This window comes from Henckelia pumila, chromosome 3, assembly GCF_033568475.1.
Source record: "Henckelia pumila isolate YLH828 chromosome 3, ASM3356847v2, whole genome shotgun sequence".
NCBI lineage: Eukaryota > Viridiplantae > Streptophyta > Magnoliopsida > Lamiales > Gesneriaceae > Henckelia > Henckelia pumila.
In genome coordinates, this window is record NC_133122.1 from 203,343,268 (window position 1) to 203,356,607 (window position 13,340).

Below are 13,340 nucleotides of genomic sequence, written 5' to 3' on the forward strand. Positions count from 1 at the left end.
AGTTATACTATAGTGTAAACCTAGTGTAATTTTAGTTATATTATAGTGTAATTCTAGTGTTATTTTAGTTATACTATAGTGTTATTTTAATGTAAATTTAGTTACACTATAGTGAAAATCTAGTGTAATTTTAGTTATACTATAATGTAATGCTAGTGTTATTTTAGTGGAACTATAGTGTTATTGTAGTGTAATTTAAGTTATACTATATTGTAATGCTAGTGTTATTTTAGTTATACTATTGTGTTATTGTAGTATAATTTAGTTATACTATATTGTAAACCTAGTGTAATTTTAGTTGTACTATAGTGTAATGCTAGTGTTATTTTAGTTATACTATAGTGTAATCCTAGTGTAATTTTAGTTATACTATAGTGTAATTCTAGTGTTATTTTAGTTATACTATAGTGTTATTGTAGTGTAAATTTAGTTACACTATAGTGTAAACTTAGTGTAATTTTAGTTAAACTATAGTGTAATTCTAGTGTTATTTTAGTTATACTATATTGTTATTGTAGGGTAAATTTAGTTACACTATAGTGAAAACCAAGTGAAATTTTAGTTATACTATAGTGTAATGCTAGTGTTATTTTAGTTTTACTATAGTGTTATTGTAGTGTAAATTTAGTTATACTATAGTGTAAACCTAGTGTAATTTTAGTTATACTATAATGTAATGCTAGTGTTATTTTAGTTATACTATAGTGTAACCCTAGTGTAATTCTAGTGTTATTTTAGTTATACTATAATGTTATTTTAGTGTAAATCTAGTTACAGTATAGTGTAAATCTAATGTAATTTTAGTTATACTAAAATGTAATGCTAGTGTTATTTTAGTTATACTATAGTGTTATTGTAGTGTAAATTTAGTTATACTATAGTGTAATCCTTGTGTAATTTTAGTTATACTATAGTTTAATGTTAGTGTTATTTTATTTATACTATAGTGTTACTGTAGTGCAAATTTAGTTATACTATAGTGTAAACCTAGTGTAATTTTAGTTATACTATAGTGTAATGCTAGTGTTATTTTAGTTATATTATAGTGTTATTGTAGTGTAAATTTAGTTATACTATATTGTAAACCTAGTGTAATTTTAGTTATACTATAGTGTAATTCTAGTGTTATTTTAGTTATACTATAGTGTTACTGTAGTGTAAATTCAGTTACACTATATTGTAAACCTAGTGTAATTTTAGTTAAACTATAGTGTAATTCTAGTGTTATTTTACTTATACTATAGTGTAATTGTAGTGTAAATTTAGTTACACTATAGTATAAACCTAATGTAATTTTAGTTATACTATAGTGTAATGCTAGTGTTATTTTAGTTTTACTATAGTGTTATTGTAGTGTAAATTTAGTTATACTATAGTGTAAACCTAGTGTAATTTTAGTTATACTATAGTGTAATGCTAGTGTTATTTTAGTTATACTATAGTGTAATTTTAGTTATATTATAGTGTAATTCTAGTGTTATTTTAGTTATACTATAGTGTAATTTTAATGTAAATTTAGTTACACTATAGTGTAAATCTAGTGTAATTTTAGTTATACTATAATGTAATGCTAGTGTTATTTTAGTTATACTATAGTGTTACTGTAGTGTAATTTAAGTTATACTATATTGTAATGCTAGTGTTATTTTAGTTATACTATTGTGTTATTGTAGTGTAAATTTAATAATACTATATTGTAAACCTAGTGTAATTTTAGTTATACTATAGTGTAATGCTAGTGTTATTTTAGTTATACTATAGTGTAATCCTGGTGTAATTTTAGTTATACTATAATGTAATGCTAGTGTTATTTTAGTTATATTATAATGTTATTGTAGTGTAAATTTAGTTATAATATAGTATAATCCTATTGTAATTTTAGTTATACTATAGTGTAATTGCTAGTGTTATATTAGTTATACTATAGTGTTACTGTTGTGTAAATTTAGTTATACTATAGTGTAAACCTAGTGTAATTTAAGTTATACTATAGTGTAATGCTAGTGTTATTTTAGTTATACTATATTGTTATTGTAGTGCAAATTTAGTTATACTATAGTGTAAACCTAGTGTAATTTTATTTATTATATATTGTAATGCTAGTGTTAGTTTAGTTATACTATAATGTTACTGTAGTGTAAAATTAGTAATACTATAGTATAATCCTAGTGTAATTTTAGTTATACTATATTGTAATGCTAGTGTTATTTTAGTTATACTATAGTGTTATTGTAGTGTAAATTTAGTTATACTATAGTGTAACTCTGGTGTTATTTTAGTTATACTATAATGTTATTTAGTGTAAATTTAGTTATATTATAGTGTAAACCTAGTGTAATTTTAGTTATACAATAGTGTAATTCTAGTGTTATTTTAGTTATACTATAGTGTTATTGTAGTGTAAATTTAGTTACACTATAGTGTAAACCTAGTGTAATTTTAGTTAAACTATAGTGTAATTCTAGTGTTATTTTAGTTATACTATAGTGTTATTGTAGTGTAAATTTAGTTATACTATAGTGTAAACTTAGTGTAATTTTAGTTATACTATAGTGTAATGCTAGTGTTATTTTAGTTATATTATAATGTTATTGTAGTGTAAATTTAGTTATAATATAGTATAATCCTACTGTAATTTTAGTTATAATATAGTGTAATTGCTAGTGTTATATTAGTTATACTATAGTGTTACTGTAGTGTAAATTTAGTTATACTATAGTGTAAACCTAGTGTAATTTTAGTTATACTATAGTGTAATGCTAGTGTTATTTTAGTTGTGACGACCCGAGTTCTAATCTCTCATTTAATCAAATGTCCAATAATAGACAAGAAACAATGTCTAAACAAAAGAGTAAATAAAAAAAAAAAATTTTTTTTTTCAAATGGATTGCCCTGCGCACGCGCGGCCTGTCCTCTCGCGCGCGCGCCGGCACCCAAACCCGAAACTCAAAGGGTTAGCTCGCGCGCGCGCGAGCAGGAGCTCGCCCGTGCGCCGGCCACGGCACCAGAAAAAAAAATGCTGGCTCAGCTGCTGTCAAAAATGAAATCAAGCCTACAATTGATTCAAGATCATCTCCTACAAAAGTCTAGACATGGTTTAATCAATCATAACATCTAACATGCATTCTAACATGCTATAATTGTTAGGAATAAACCATTTCAAGGCTTTACAACATAATCAAAATCTCACAAACATGCAATAATCTTGTCATATAAAAACTAGTTCAAGATACAACATGTTGGAGTCAAATATTTGAAACATTACTCAAATTTCAAATATAATAACAAGACCTTTAGATCATCCTTAACAAGTCTTGATACAAGTAACTTCTAAAATGATCATGTTTACGACTCAATAAACTTCATGAAAGTTCAAACAACTCCTAACTCGGATCCTCACACTATATCTCTTCAATCCTTGTTCTTCATGATTGCTTTTGCCCTGTTCCAATCCCCTTACTGCAATGACACATACAACAAAACAATAGCCGGATAACTCCGGTGAGAAATATATTTCCCAGTAAAAGCAACTAAACATGCATATCAAACATATATCAAGATCATGATATAACAGTAAATACAATGCATGTTTTCAAAACAAAGTTCATTTCATCATTCGTCGGTTGGGATCCCGAGAAGTAGATATCATAACTAATCCACCGACTCTCCCGCTCGAGGTGGGGTTACTTATCTTTCTTCTCTAGACTTTGAAGCAATTATATATGCAAATCAGACGCTAGGCTAAATCAACCACCCAGGCCATACATATACGATTCCTCAAATCGTCTATTCGAACGTTTCCGTTCATTTCAAAATCAAGGATGTGATGACCCGAGTTCTAATCTCTCATTAATCTCATTAATCATTATTAAACCATGTTAGACAATAACCAAAGTCTAAACAAAAAGAATAATAAAATAAAAAAAAAAAATTTTTTTTAATTAAGTTGCACTTTGCACGCGCGGGCATCACCCCTCGCGCGCGCGCCGGCCAATGGGAACGAGGTCCCCTGGCTTGGCTCGCGCGCGCGCGAGCAGGAGCTCGCCCGTGCGCCAGCCAAACCAACAGAAAAAAAATAATGGCTCAGCTGCTGTCAAAAACGAGATCATGCCTATGATTGATTCAAGATCATGTCCTACCAAAGTCTAGACATGATGAAATCAAGCATAACAACTACCATGCATTCTAACATGCTTTTAATGCTAGTAATAAACCATTCCAAGGCTTTACAACATAATCATAATTCTCATAACATGCAATAACATTGTCATATATCCAGATCAAGACACCTTATGTTGATTCAAGGATTTACAACATATTTCCAATCCTATAAACATCAACAAAACCACAATTCAATCATCTACAAGTCTTGGTACAAGTATCCTTAAACATGATCATGATTAAGACTCATTAAACTTCATGACAGCACACATAACTCCTAACTCGGATCCTCACGCTATATCGATTTCATCCCTTGTTCTTTAAGTCCGCCTTTGCCCGGTTCCACTTCCTCCTATTGCAATGACACATACAACAAAACAATAGCCGGATAACTCCGGTGAGAAATAGATTTCCCAGTAAAAGCAACTAAACATGCATAATCAATATCACAATCATGATATAGAAATAAATACAATGCATGCTTTCGAAACAAAGTTCTTTTCATCATTCATCAATTGGGATCCCGAGAAGAAGATATCATAGCTAATCCACCGACACACCCTATCGAGGTGGGGCTACTATCTTGATCCTCTAGACTTTGAAGCCATTATATATGCAGCTCAGACGCTAGGCTCAAACAACCACCCAGGCCATACATATACAATCCCTCAAATCGTCTATTCGAACGTGTCCGTTCATTTAAAACTCAAGGAAATAAGTCATCAAGATGAATGCAACATGTAACATAATCAGGGCATTCATTATATCAAGAACTTATTCAAGTAATCAAAAGAAAACACATAAGAGCACTTAAACAAACGAGTATGTGAATTGAGGGAACTCGATACAAACCATCTCGAGTTGTAATCCCAATCAAATTGTAGTCCAATTTTACCTTTCCAATGTGATGTCTAGGATGTCTTTGAGCTTGTCCAATTCTGTCCAAGATCAATTACCAAACACAACTCAAATTCTGTTCAATATCAACTCAACCTTCCACAAGAACTTCAAAGGAAACTCAACCAACCTTGTGTGTTCTTCTATCGGTTTCGAATTCAACATTCTCGAGTTCACTTGTCCTGTTTACACACTGAAATCATAGCATAACAAACAAGGAATCATCAGCTAATAGTTCAACAACTTCAGATTCCAAGAACAATAGCAAATCACTTCGATTCAAGAGTTCGACGGCATTTCGGTATTACTTCGGCGATCCCGAACAACTCTAAATCATTTCTAACATTCATATCAGATGTTCAACAACTCAACTCAACATATCAGCAAGTATATATCAATCGAAACATATCTGGAAATCATAAGGACATGATATACACATCACTCTTTAACCAAACTTCAAGAACATCAAAGCTAGAAGATCAAAACCATCAAATTCATTCCAACTTCTGATCCTTGTCCATTTCGAATTCTCAAACCAACATGAAAGACAGAAAAACTTACATCAAATCGAAGGTCTTGTCGAGAGGATTTCAAAACATCTTTCGGAATCGAATTCGGATAACCGTAGCTCAAGATATGAAGATTTGAAGATGAGTGAAAGCTTGGAAATTCTCCAGAAACTTGCTCTCGGTTTCTTGGCTTGGAAATCTGATGAAATGTGTTGATTGACACGTGCACATGCTGATACCTTACTCCAATTCTGATAAGTTTAGTCATTATTGCACTTTAGTCCCTCAAGAGTCCAATAATTGCAATTCAGTCCTCAATTACTCAATTCATTCAATTTCAATCCTAATCAATTTAAGAATATTAGAATTTAAATCAAAACTCCAAATATTCCCAAATTAACTATTCTCAGATTAAAATTAAATAATTCCGGGCGTTACAATTCTCCCCCACTAAGACTCGATTTCGTCCTCGAAATCTTAGTAATATCAACAAATCATATCACAGATATCAGATAACAGAAAACTAAAGGAGACTCACATCAAGAAAATAACTCTGGAAATCGTTGTCTCATATCTGATTCAGTCTCCCAAGTCGCTTCTGCAATACCATGACGACTCCACTGAACCTTCACAAGCGGAATAGTCTTCGTACGAAGTTGCTTCTCTTTACGATCAAGAATCTGAATCGGCTTTTCAAAATAACTCAAAGTCTCGTCAAGTTCAGCTTCATCAGATTGAAGTACATGAGATTCATCAGAAAGATACTTTCGAAGCATTGATACATGAAAGACATCATGTATTCCAGATAACGCCGGAGGAAGAGCTAATCGATAGGCGAGATTGCCTATTTTCTCCAGAATTTCATACGGACCAATGTAGCGTGGAGACAACTTTCCTCGCTTGCCAAATCTGACTGTACCTCTGAAAGGAGAAATCTTCAGGAATACTCGATCCCCCTGATCAAAAGACAAAGGTCGACGTCGAATGTTAGCATATTTCGCTTGTCTATCTTGAGCTGTCTTCATTCTTGTCTGAATAAGCTTCACTTGATCAGTCAGATCACGTATCATATCAGGGCCAGTGTCAGGTACTTCTGAAATTTCATCCCAGTACAAAGGAGATCGACATTTTCTTCCGTATAAAGCTTCAAAAGGAGCCATTCCAATACTCGATTGATAGCTGTTGTTGTACGAGAATTCACAAAGAGGTAATGAATCTTGCCAACTCGTGCCAAAATCAAGCACTACAGCTCTCAACATGTCCTCCAATGTCTGAATTGTACGCTCAGACTACCCGTCTGTTTGTGGATGATAAGCTGTGCTCAAACGAAGCTGAGTACCCAAAGCACTCTGTAAGCTATGCCAGAAGTGAGATGTAAATCGAGGATCACTATCTGATACAATAGACTTCGGCACACCATATAATCTGACAACTTCACGGACATAAATCTCTGCCATCTGATCATGTCTGTACGTCATACAATAAGGTATAAAACTCGCAGACTTCGTCAATCTATCTATAATCACCCAGATAGCATCATAACCTCTAGAAGATCGAGGTAATCTCGTCACGAAATCCATGGAAATATGATCCCATTTCCATTCTGGCACGGATAAACTCTTAAGTAAACCAGGCGGTTTCTTCCTTTCAGCCTTCACCTGTTGGCAGTTCAAACATCGAGACACAAACTCAGTGATATCAGACTTCATTGGCTTCCACTAGTATCGAGTCTTCAGATCATTATACATCTTCCTACCTCCAGGATGAATACTATAACGACTACAATGCGCCTCTGTCAGTAGTTATTGTCGCACATCAGAAATATCAGGCACTACAAGGCGATTGTGAACATAAAGAAGATCATCTCGAACCCGGTATTCAGATACATGCCCTGATCTGACTTTCTCAATCGAATTCTGTATATTCTGATCAAGTTTCTGAGCATCTCGAATTCTTACCAATAAAGCTGGTTCAGCTTGCATTTGATAGAGTCGAAGAGGTTGATAATTCGAATCAAATACTAACCCAGACAGACAACAGTCTTCAATCAAATTTGATACACCCATCGTCGATAAGGACAAAGAACATACCTTTCGACTGAGTGCATCTGCTGCCGCATTCGATTTCCCTGGATAGTACTTAATCTCACAATCAAAGTCTTTAAGCAAATCAAGCCACCTCCGCTGTCTCATATTCAATTCTGACTGTGAAAATAGATACTTCAGACTCTTGTGATCAGAATAAATCTCAAACTGCTCCCCGTACAGATAATGTCGCCAAATCTTCAAAGCAAATACAATGGCGGCCAATTCAAGATCATGAATCGGATATCTGGTTTCATGAGGCTTCAACTGTCTTGAGGCATAAGCAATCACATGTCCTCGCTGCATCAAAACACACCCTAATCCTTGATGAGATGCATCACAGTAAACAGTGAAACCACCAGTACCTGAAGGAATAGTCAAGACTGGTGCACTGGTCAGTCGTGTCTTCAACTCAAGAAAACTAGATTCACAAGCTTCAGACCAGGTAAAAGGAGCATTTTTCTGAGTTAACTGAGTAATTGGCTTCGCAATACTGGAAAAATCCTTGATAAATCGACGATAATACCCAGCCAATCCCATAAAACTCCGGATCTCAGAAACAGATGTCGGTCTAGCCCAATTGATCACTGCTTCAACTTTACTTGGATCCACAGAAATACCATTTCCAGATATAATATGTCCAAGAAAGACAACCTGTTTCAGCCAAAACTCACATTTCGAAAGTTTAGCATACAATTTCTCGGCTAGTAAGGTTTTCAAAACTGTTCTCAGATGTTCAGCATGATCAATCAGATTCTTGGAATAGATCAGAATATCATCAATAAAGATAATCACAAAATCATCGAGATACTTCTGAAATACACGGTTCATCAAAGCCATGAATACAGCTGGATCATTCGTCAAACCAAACGGCATAACTATAAACTCATAATGGCCATACCTGGTTCTGAACGCAGTCTTAGGAATATTAGAATCCCTAACTCTCAGCTGATGGTATCCAGATCTCAGATCGATCTTGGAATACACCGAAGAACCCTGCAACTGATCAAACAAATCATCAATACGAGGCAAAGGGTATTTGTTCTTTACCGTAGCCTTGTTCAGTTGCCGGTAATCAATACACAATCTCATTGAACCGTCTTTCTTTCTAACAAACAGTACTGGAGCTCCCCAAGGAGAAACACTGGGTCGAATGTATCCCTTGGCCAGTAAATCTTCTAACTGTTCCTTCAATTCTTTCAGTTCAACTGGTGCCATTCGATAAGGTGCTTTCGAAATCGGTGCAGTTCCAGGCATCAGTTCAATGTTGAAGTCAATCTCACGATACGGAGGTAATCCTGGAATCTCATCCGGAAAGACGTCCGCAAATTCACTAACCACTGGCAAATCATCCAGGTTCAGGCTAGGTTTCAACAAATCCACTGCATAAACAAGAAATCCCTCCGCTCCTTTCTGCAAAAGTCGGGTCATATATAATACAGAAATAAGAGGAATCTTAGCACGTGAACCCTTACCATAGAACTTCCATTCTCCAGCCATCTCAGGTCTGAATCTCACTACCTTCTGAAAGCAATCGACGGTAGCTCTGTACTTATTCAGCATATCAATCCCAATAATACAATCAAAATCAGACATACAAAGTACAAAACAATCGATCTCAATCTCATTACCCTCATACTGTAGTACACAATTCTTTACTATCTGAATCGAGATAAGACCCCTCCCCAAAGGAGAAGAAACAGATACTACAACTGGTAATGACTCAACAGGCAAAGAATGCAATGCAACAAATTTGGCAGATAGAAACGTATGGGATGCACCGGTATCAAACAACACATAAGCAGAATAACCAGAAATAGAACAGTTACCTGCAATCACATCATCAGGTGCTCCCTGTGCCTGCTCCTCAGTCAAAGCAAAGACATGAGCCTGCTGTCTCTGAGGCTGATTGCCTGCCTGACTTCCACCTGGTCGAGTCTGCTGCTGTGGATGTGCTGGCTGAAAAGAATGAACAGAAGAGGCCTGTCTTCCAGGTTGAGCCACTGATCGTGATGACTCTGCACCTCTTGCCTGTCCAGTATTTCTCTGAGGACACACCCTTGCAAAATGACCTATCTGTTGGCATATATGGCACCTCCCAGATACACCTCGGCACTGATCGGTTAGATGATTGCCACCACAACTGTTGCAGAACACTCCTGACTTCTGCTTCGTACTACTGGAACTCGAAGAACTACTCCCAGACTTCTTAAACTGTTTCCCTCTTGCTTGCAAAAACCTTTTCTTTCCACTGCTACTACCACCTTCAAATCGAAAAGGTTGCTGTTGCGGAGTTGGAGCTGCAGGTTGTGACTGTCTTGGAGGTTGTGCGGTATACAAAGTTCCTCGCTGCTGTATCAAACCAGCTTCCACTCCCTTGGCACTGTTCAAGGCATCAGCAAAGGTATTCGGTCTCCTTGTATTCACCAGTGTAAAAACATCCGGACTCAGGCCATTGATAAACTGATCAGCCATAGCCTCGTCACTGTCAGCAACATGTGGAGCAAAACGTAGCAATGTAGAGAATTTTTCAACGTAGTCTTCAATATTCAAATTCCCCTGTTTCAGATTTGCAAACTCAGCCCCTTTATCCTTGCGATAAGACACAGGAAAGAAGCGTTGGTAGAACTCAGTTTTGAAGACATTCCAAGTCAGTGCAGTTCCTCTACGCTCCAAAGCTCTTTTTGTAGTGAACCACCAGCTCTTCGCAACTTCATGCAACTGGTGCCCAATCAATCTAACTCTCCGTTCATCCCCGTAGTCAAGTGAATCAAATAGCATCTCCATATCATCAAGCCATCCCTCGCATTCAACAGCATTTTCTGTACCTTTCAAAGTAGGCGGCTTGTAGGATTGGAAACGTTTCAGAAGTGTTTCCATAGGAGTTGCTGTCATATCAGTCATATCTCTTGACGTACTTCCCTGTTCATTACTCGGCACTTAAGTAGCTCGAGGCACTATCGGTGTAACAACTGTCGGTGGAGTATGAACTGTCTGTTCTGGTAGAGAAATAGGAACATGGGGTCTCAGAGGAGGTCGGCCTGGTCTTCGAGACATATCTGATTATCAAAATGGTTAGGATACCAAATCATCAAATTATCTCAGTCCTCCTCTGATCATCTTACCTCTGATCAAAACTCGGTTTTAATTCAATCTTAAATATATAATCATAATCTTCAAATAAAACATGCTTCCAATCAATTCAGATAATCAGGTAGCATGTCATAATTCATCAGGATACATGCCTCTATCAGTTCAGATATTCCAATAAGCATGCATCTTTAATCATTGTAATCATACTTTCAAATAAAGTAAATACAACATCTTGTAATAAAATACTTGAAAGTAAATCATGCTAGCATTTAAAACATGTAATTCAATCACGTAATTAAATCATAGCATGATAAAAAAAAAACATAAATAAGTAAGGCAGAAGACTCGATCTACCCCACTCACTATCTATCTAAGTCCAGAATGTTCTTGCTCTGATACCACCTGTTGTGATGACCCGAGTTCTAATCTCTCATTAATCTCATTAATCATTATTAAACCATGTTAGACAATAACCAAAGTCTAAACAAAAAGAATAATAAAATAAAAAAAAATTTTTTTTTTTTAATTAAGTTGCACTGCGCACGCGCGGGCATCACCCCTCGCGCGCGCGCCGGCCAATGGGACCGAGTTCCCCTGGCTTGGCTCGCGCGCGCGCGAGCAGGAGCTCGCCCGTGCGCCAGCCAAACCAACAGAAAAAAAATAATGGCTCAGCTGCTGTCAAAAACGAGATCATGCCTATGATTGATTCAAGATCATGTCCTACCAAAGTCTAGACATGATGAAATCAAGCATAACAACTACCATGCATTCTAACATGCTTTTAATGCTAGTAATAAACCATTCCAAGGCTTTACAACATAATCATAATTCTCATAACATGCAATAACATTGTCATATATCCAGATCAAGACACCTTATGTTGATTCAAGGATTTACAACATATTTCCAATCCTATAAACATCAACAAAACCACAATTCAATCATCTACAAGTCTTGGTACAAGTATCCTTAAACATGATCATGATTAAGACTCATTAAACTTCATGACAGCACACATAACTCCTAACTCGGATCCTCACGCTATATCGATTTCATCCCTTGTTCTTTAAGTCCTCCTTTGCCCGGTTCCACTTCCTCCTATTGCAATGACACATACAACAAAACAATAGCCGGATAACTCCGGTGAGAAATAGATTTCCCAGTAAAAGCAACTAAACATGCATAATCAATATCACAATCATGATATAGAAATAAATACAATGCATGCTTTCGAAACAAAGTTCTTTTCATCATTCATCAATTGGGATCCCGAGAAGAAGATATCATATCTAATCCACCGACACACCCTATCGAGGTGGGGCTACTATCTTGCTCCTCTAGACTTTGAAGCCATTATATATGCAGCTCAGACGCTAGGCTCAAACAACCACCCAGGCCATACATATACAATCCCTCAAATCGTCTATTCGAACGTGTCCGTTCATTTCAAACTCAAGGAAATAAGTCATCAAGATGAATGCAACATGTAACATAATCAGGGCATTCATTATATCAAGAACTTATTCAAGTAATCAAAAGAAAACACATAAGAGCACTTAAACAAACGAGTATGTGAATTGAGGGAACTCGATACAAACCATCTCGAGTTGTAATCCCAATCAAATTGTAGTCCACTTTTACCTTTCCAATGTGATGTCTAGGATGTCTTTGAGCTTGTCCAATTTTGTCCAAGATCAATTACCAAACACAACTCAAATTCTGTTCAATATCAACTCAACCTTCCACAAGAACTTCAAAGGAAACTCAACCAACCTTGTGTGTTCTTCTATCGGTTTCGAATTCAACGTTCTCGAGTTCACTTGTCCTGTTTACACACTGAAATCATAGCATAACAAACAAGGAATCATCAGCTAATAGTTCAACAACTTCAGATTCCAATAACAATAGCAAATCACTTCGATTCAAGAGTTCGACGGCATTTCGGTATTACTTCGGCGATCCCGAACAACTCTAAATCATTTCTAACATTCATATAAGATGTTCAACAACTCAACTCAACATATCAAAAAGTATATATCAATCGAAACATATCTGGAAATCATAAGGACATGATATACACATCACTCTTTAACCAAACTTCAAGAACATCAAAGCTAGAAGATCAAAACCATCAAATTCATTCCAACTTCTGATCCCTGTCCATTTCGAATTCTCAAACCAACATGAAAGACAGAAAAACTTACATCAAATCGAAGGTCTTGTCGAGAGGATTCCAAAACATCTTTCGGAATCGAATTTGGATAACCGTAGCTCAAGATATGAAGATTTGAAGATGAGTGAAAGCATGGAAATTCTCCAGAAACTTGCTCTCGGTTTCTTGGCTTGGAAATCTGATGAAATGTGTTGATTGACACGTGCACATGCTGATACCTTACTCCAATTCTGATAAGTTTAGTCATTATTGCACTTTAGTCCCTCAAGAGTCCAATAATTGCAATTCAGTCCTCAATTACTCAATTCATTCAATTTCAATCCTAATCAATTTAAGAATATTAGAATTTAAATCAAAACTCCAAATATTCCCAAATTAACTATTCTCAGATTAAAATTAAATAATTCCGGGCGTTACAAAGGA

General features: G+C 35.6%; 2 long non-coding RNA genes across 3 annotated transcripts; both read right to left on the reverse strand.

Annotated features, from left to right (window-relative positions):
* Nucleotides 1–4,424: 4,424 nt before the first annotated feature.
* Nucleotides 4,425–5,784, reverse strand: LOC140886398 (uncharacterized). Of its 2 annotated transcripts, none has more exons than XR_012151544.1 (3): nt 5,620–5,784; nt 5,189–5,251; nt 4,425–4,513 (listed from the first exon to the last, which is right to left on the reverse strand). It is a non-coding gene; the product is annotated as an uncharacterized lncRNA (long non-coding RNA). The 2 variants fall into 2 exon arrangements; XR_012151543.1 differs by lacking the exon at nt 4,425–4,513 and adding an exon at nt 5,073–5,099.
* A 6,005-nt stretch (nt 5,785–11,789) lies between these two features.
* LOC140886858 (uncharacterized) lies at nt 11,790–13,082 on the reverse strand. Its single transcript, XR_012151714.1, has 3 exons — nt 12,949–13,082; nt 12,518–12,580; nt 11,790–11,842 (listed from the first exon to the last, which is right to left on the reverse strand). It is a non-coding gene; the product is annotated as an uncharacterized lncRNA (long non-coding RNA).
* Between the last annotated feature and the right edge of the window lie 258 nt (nt 13,083–13,340).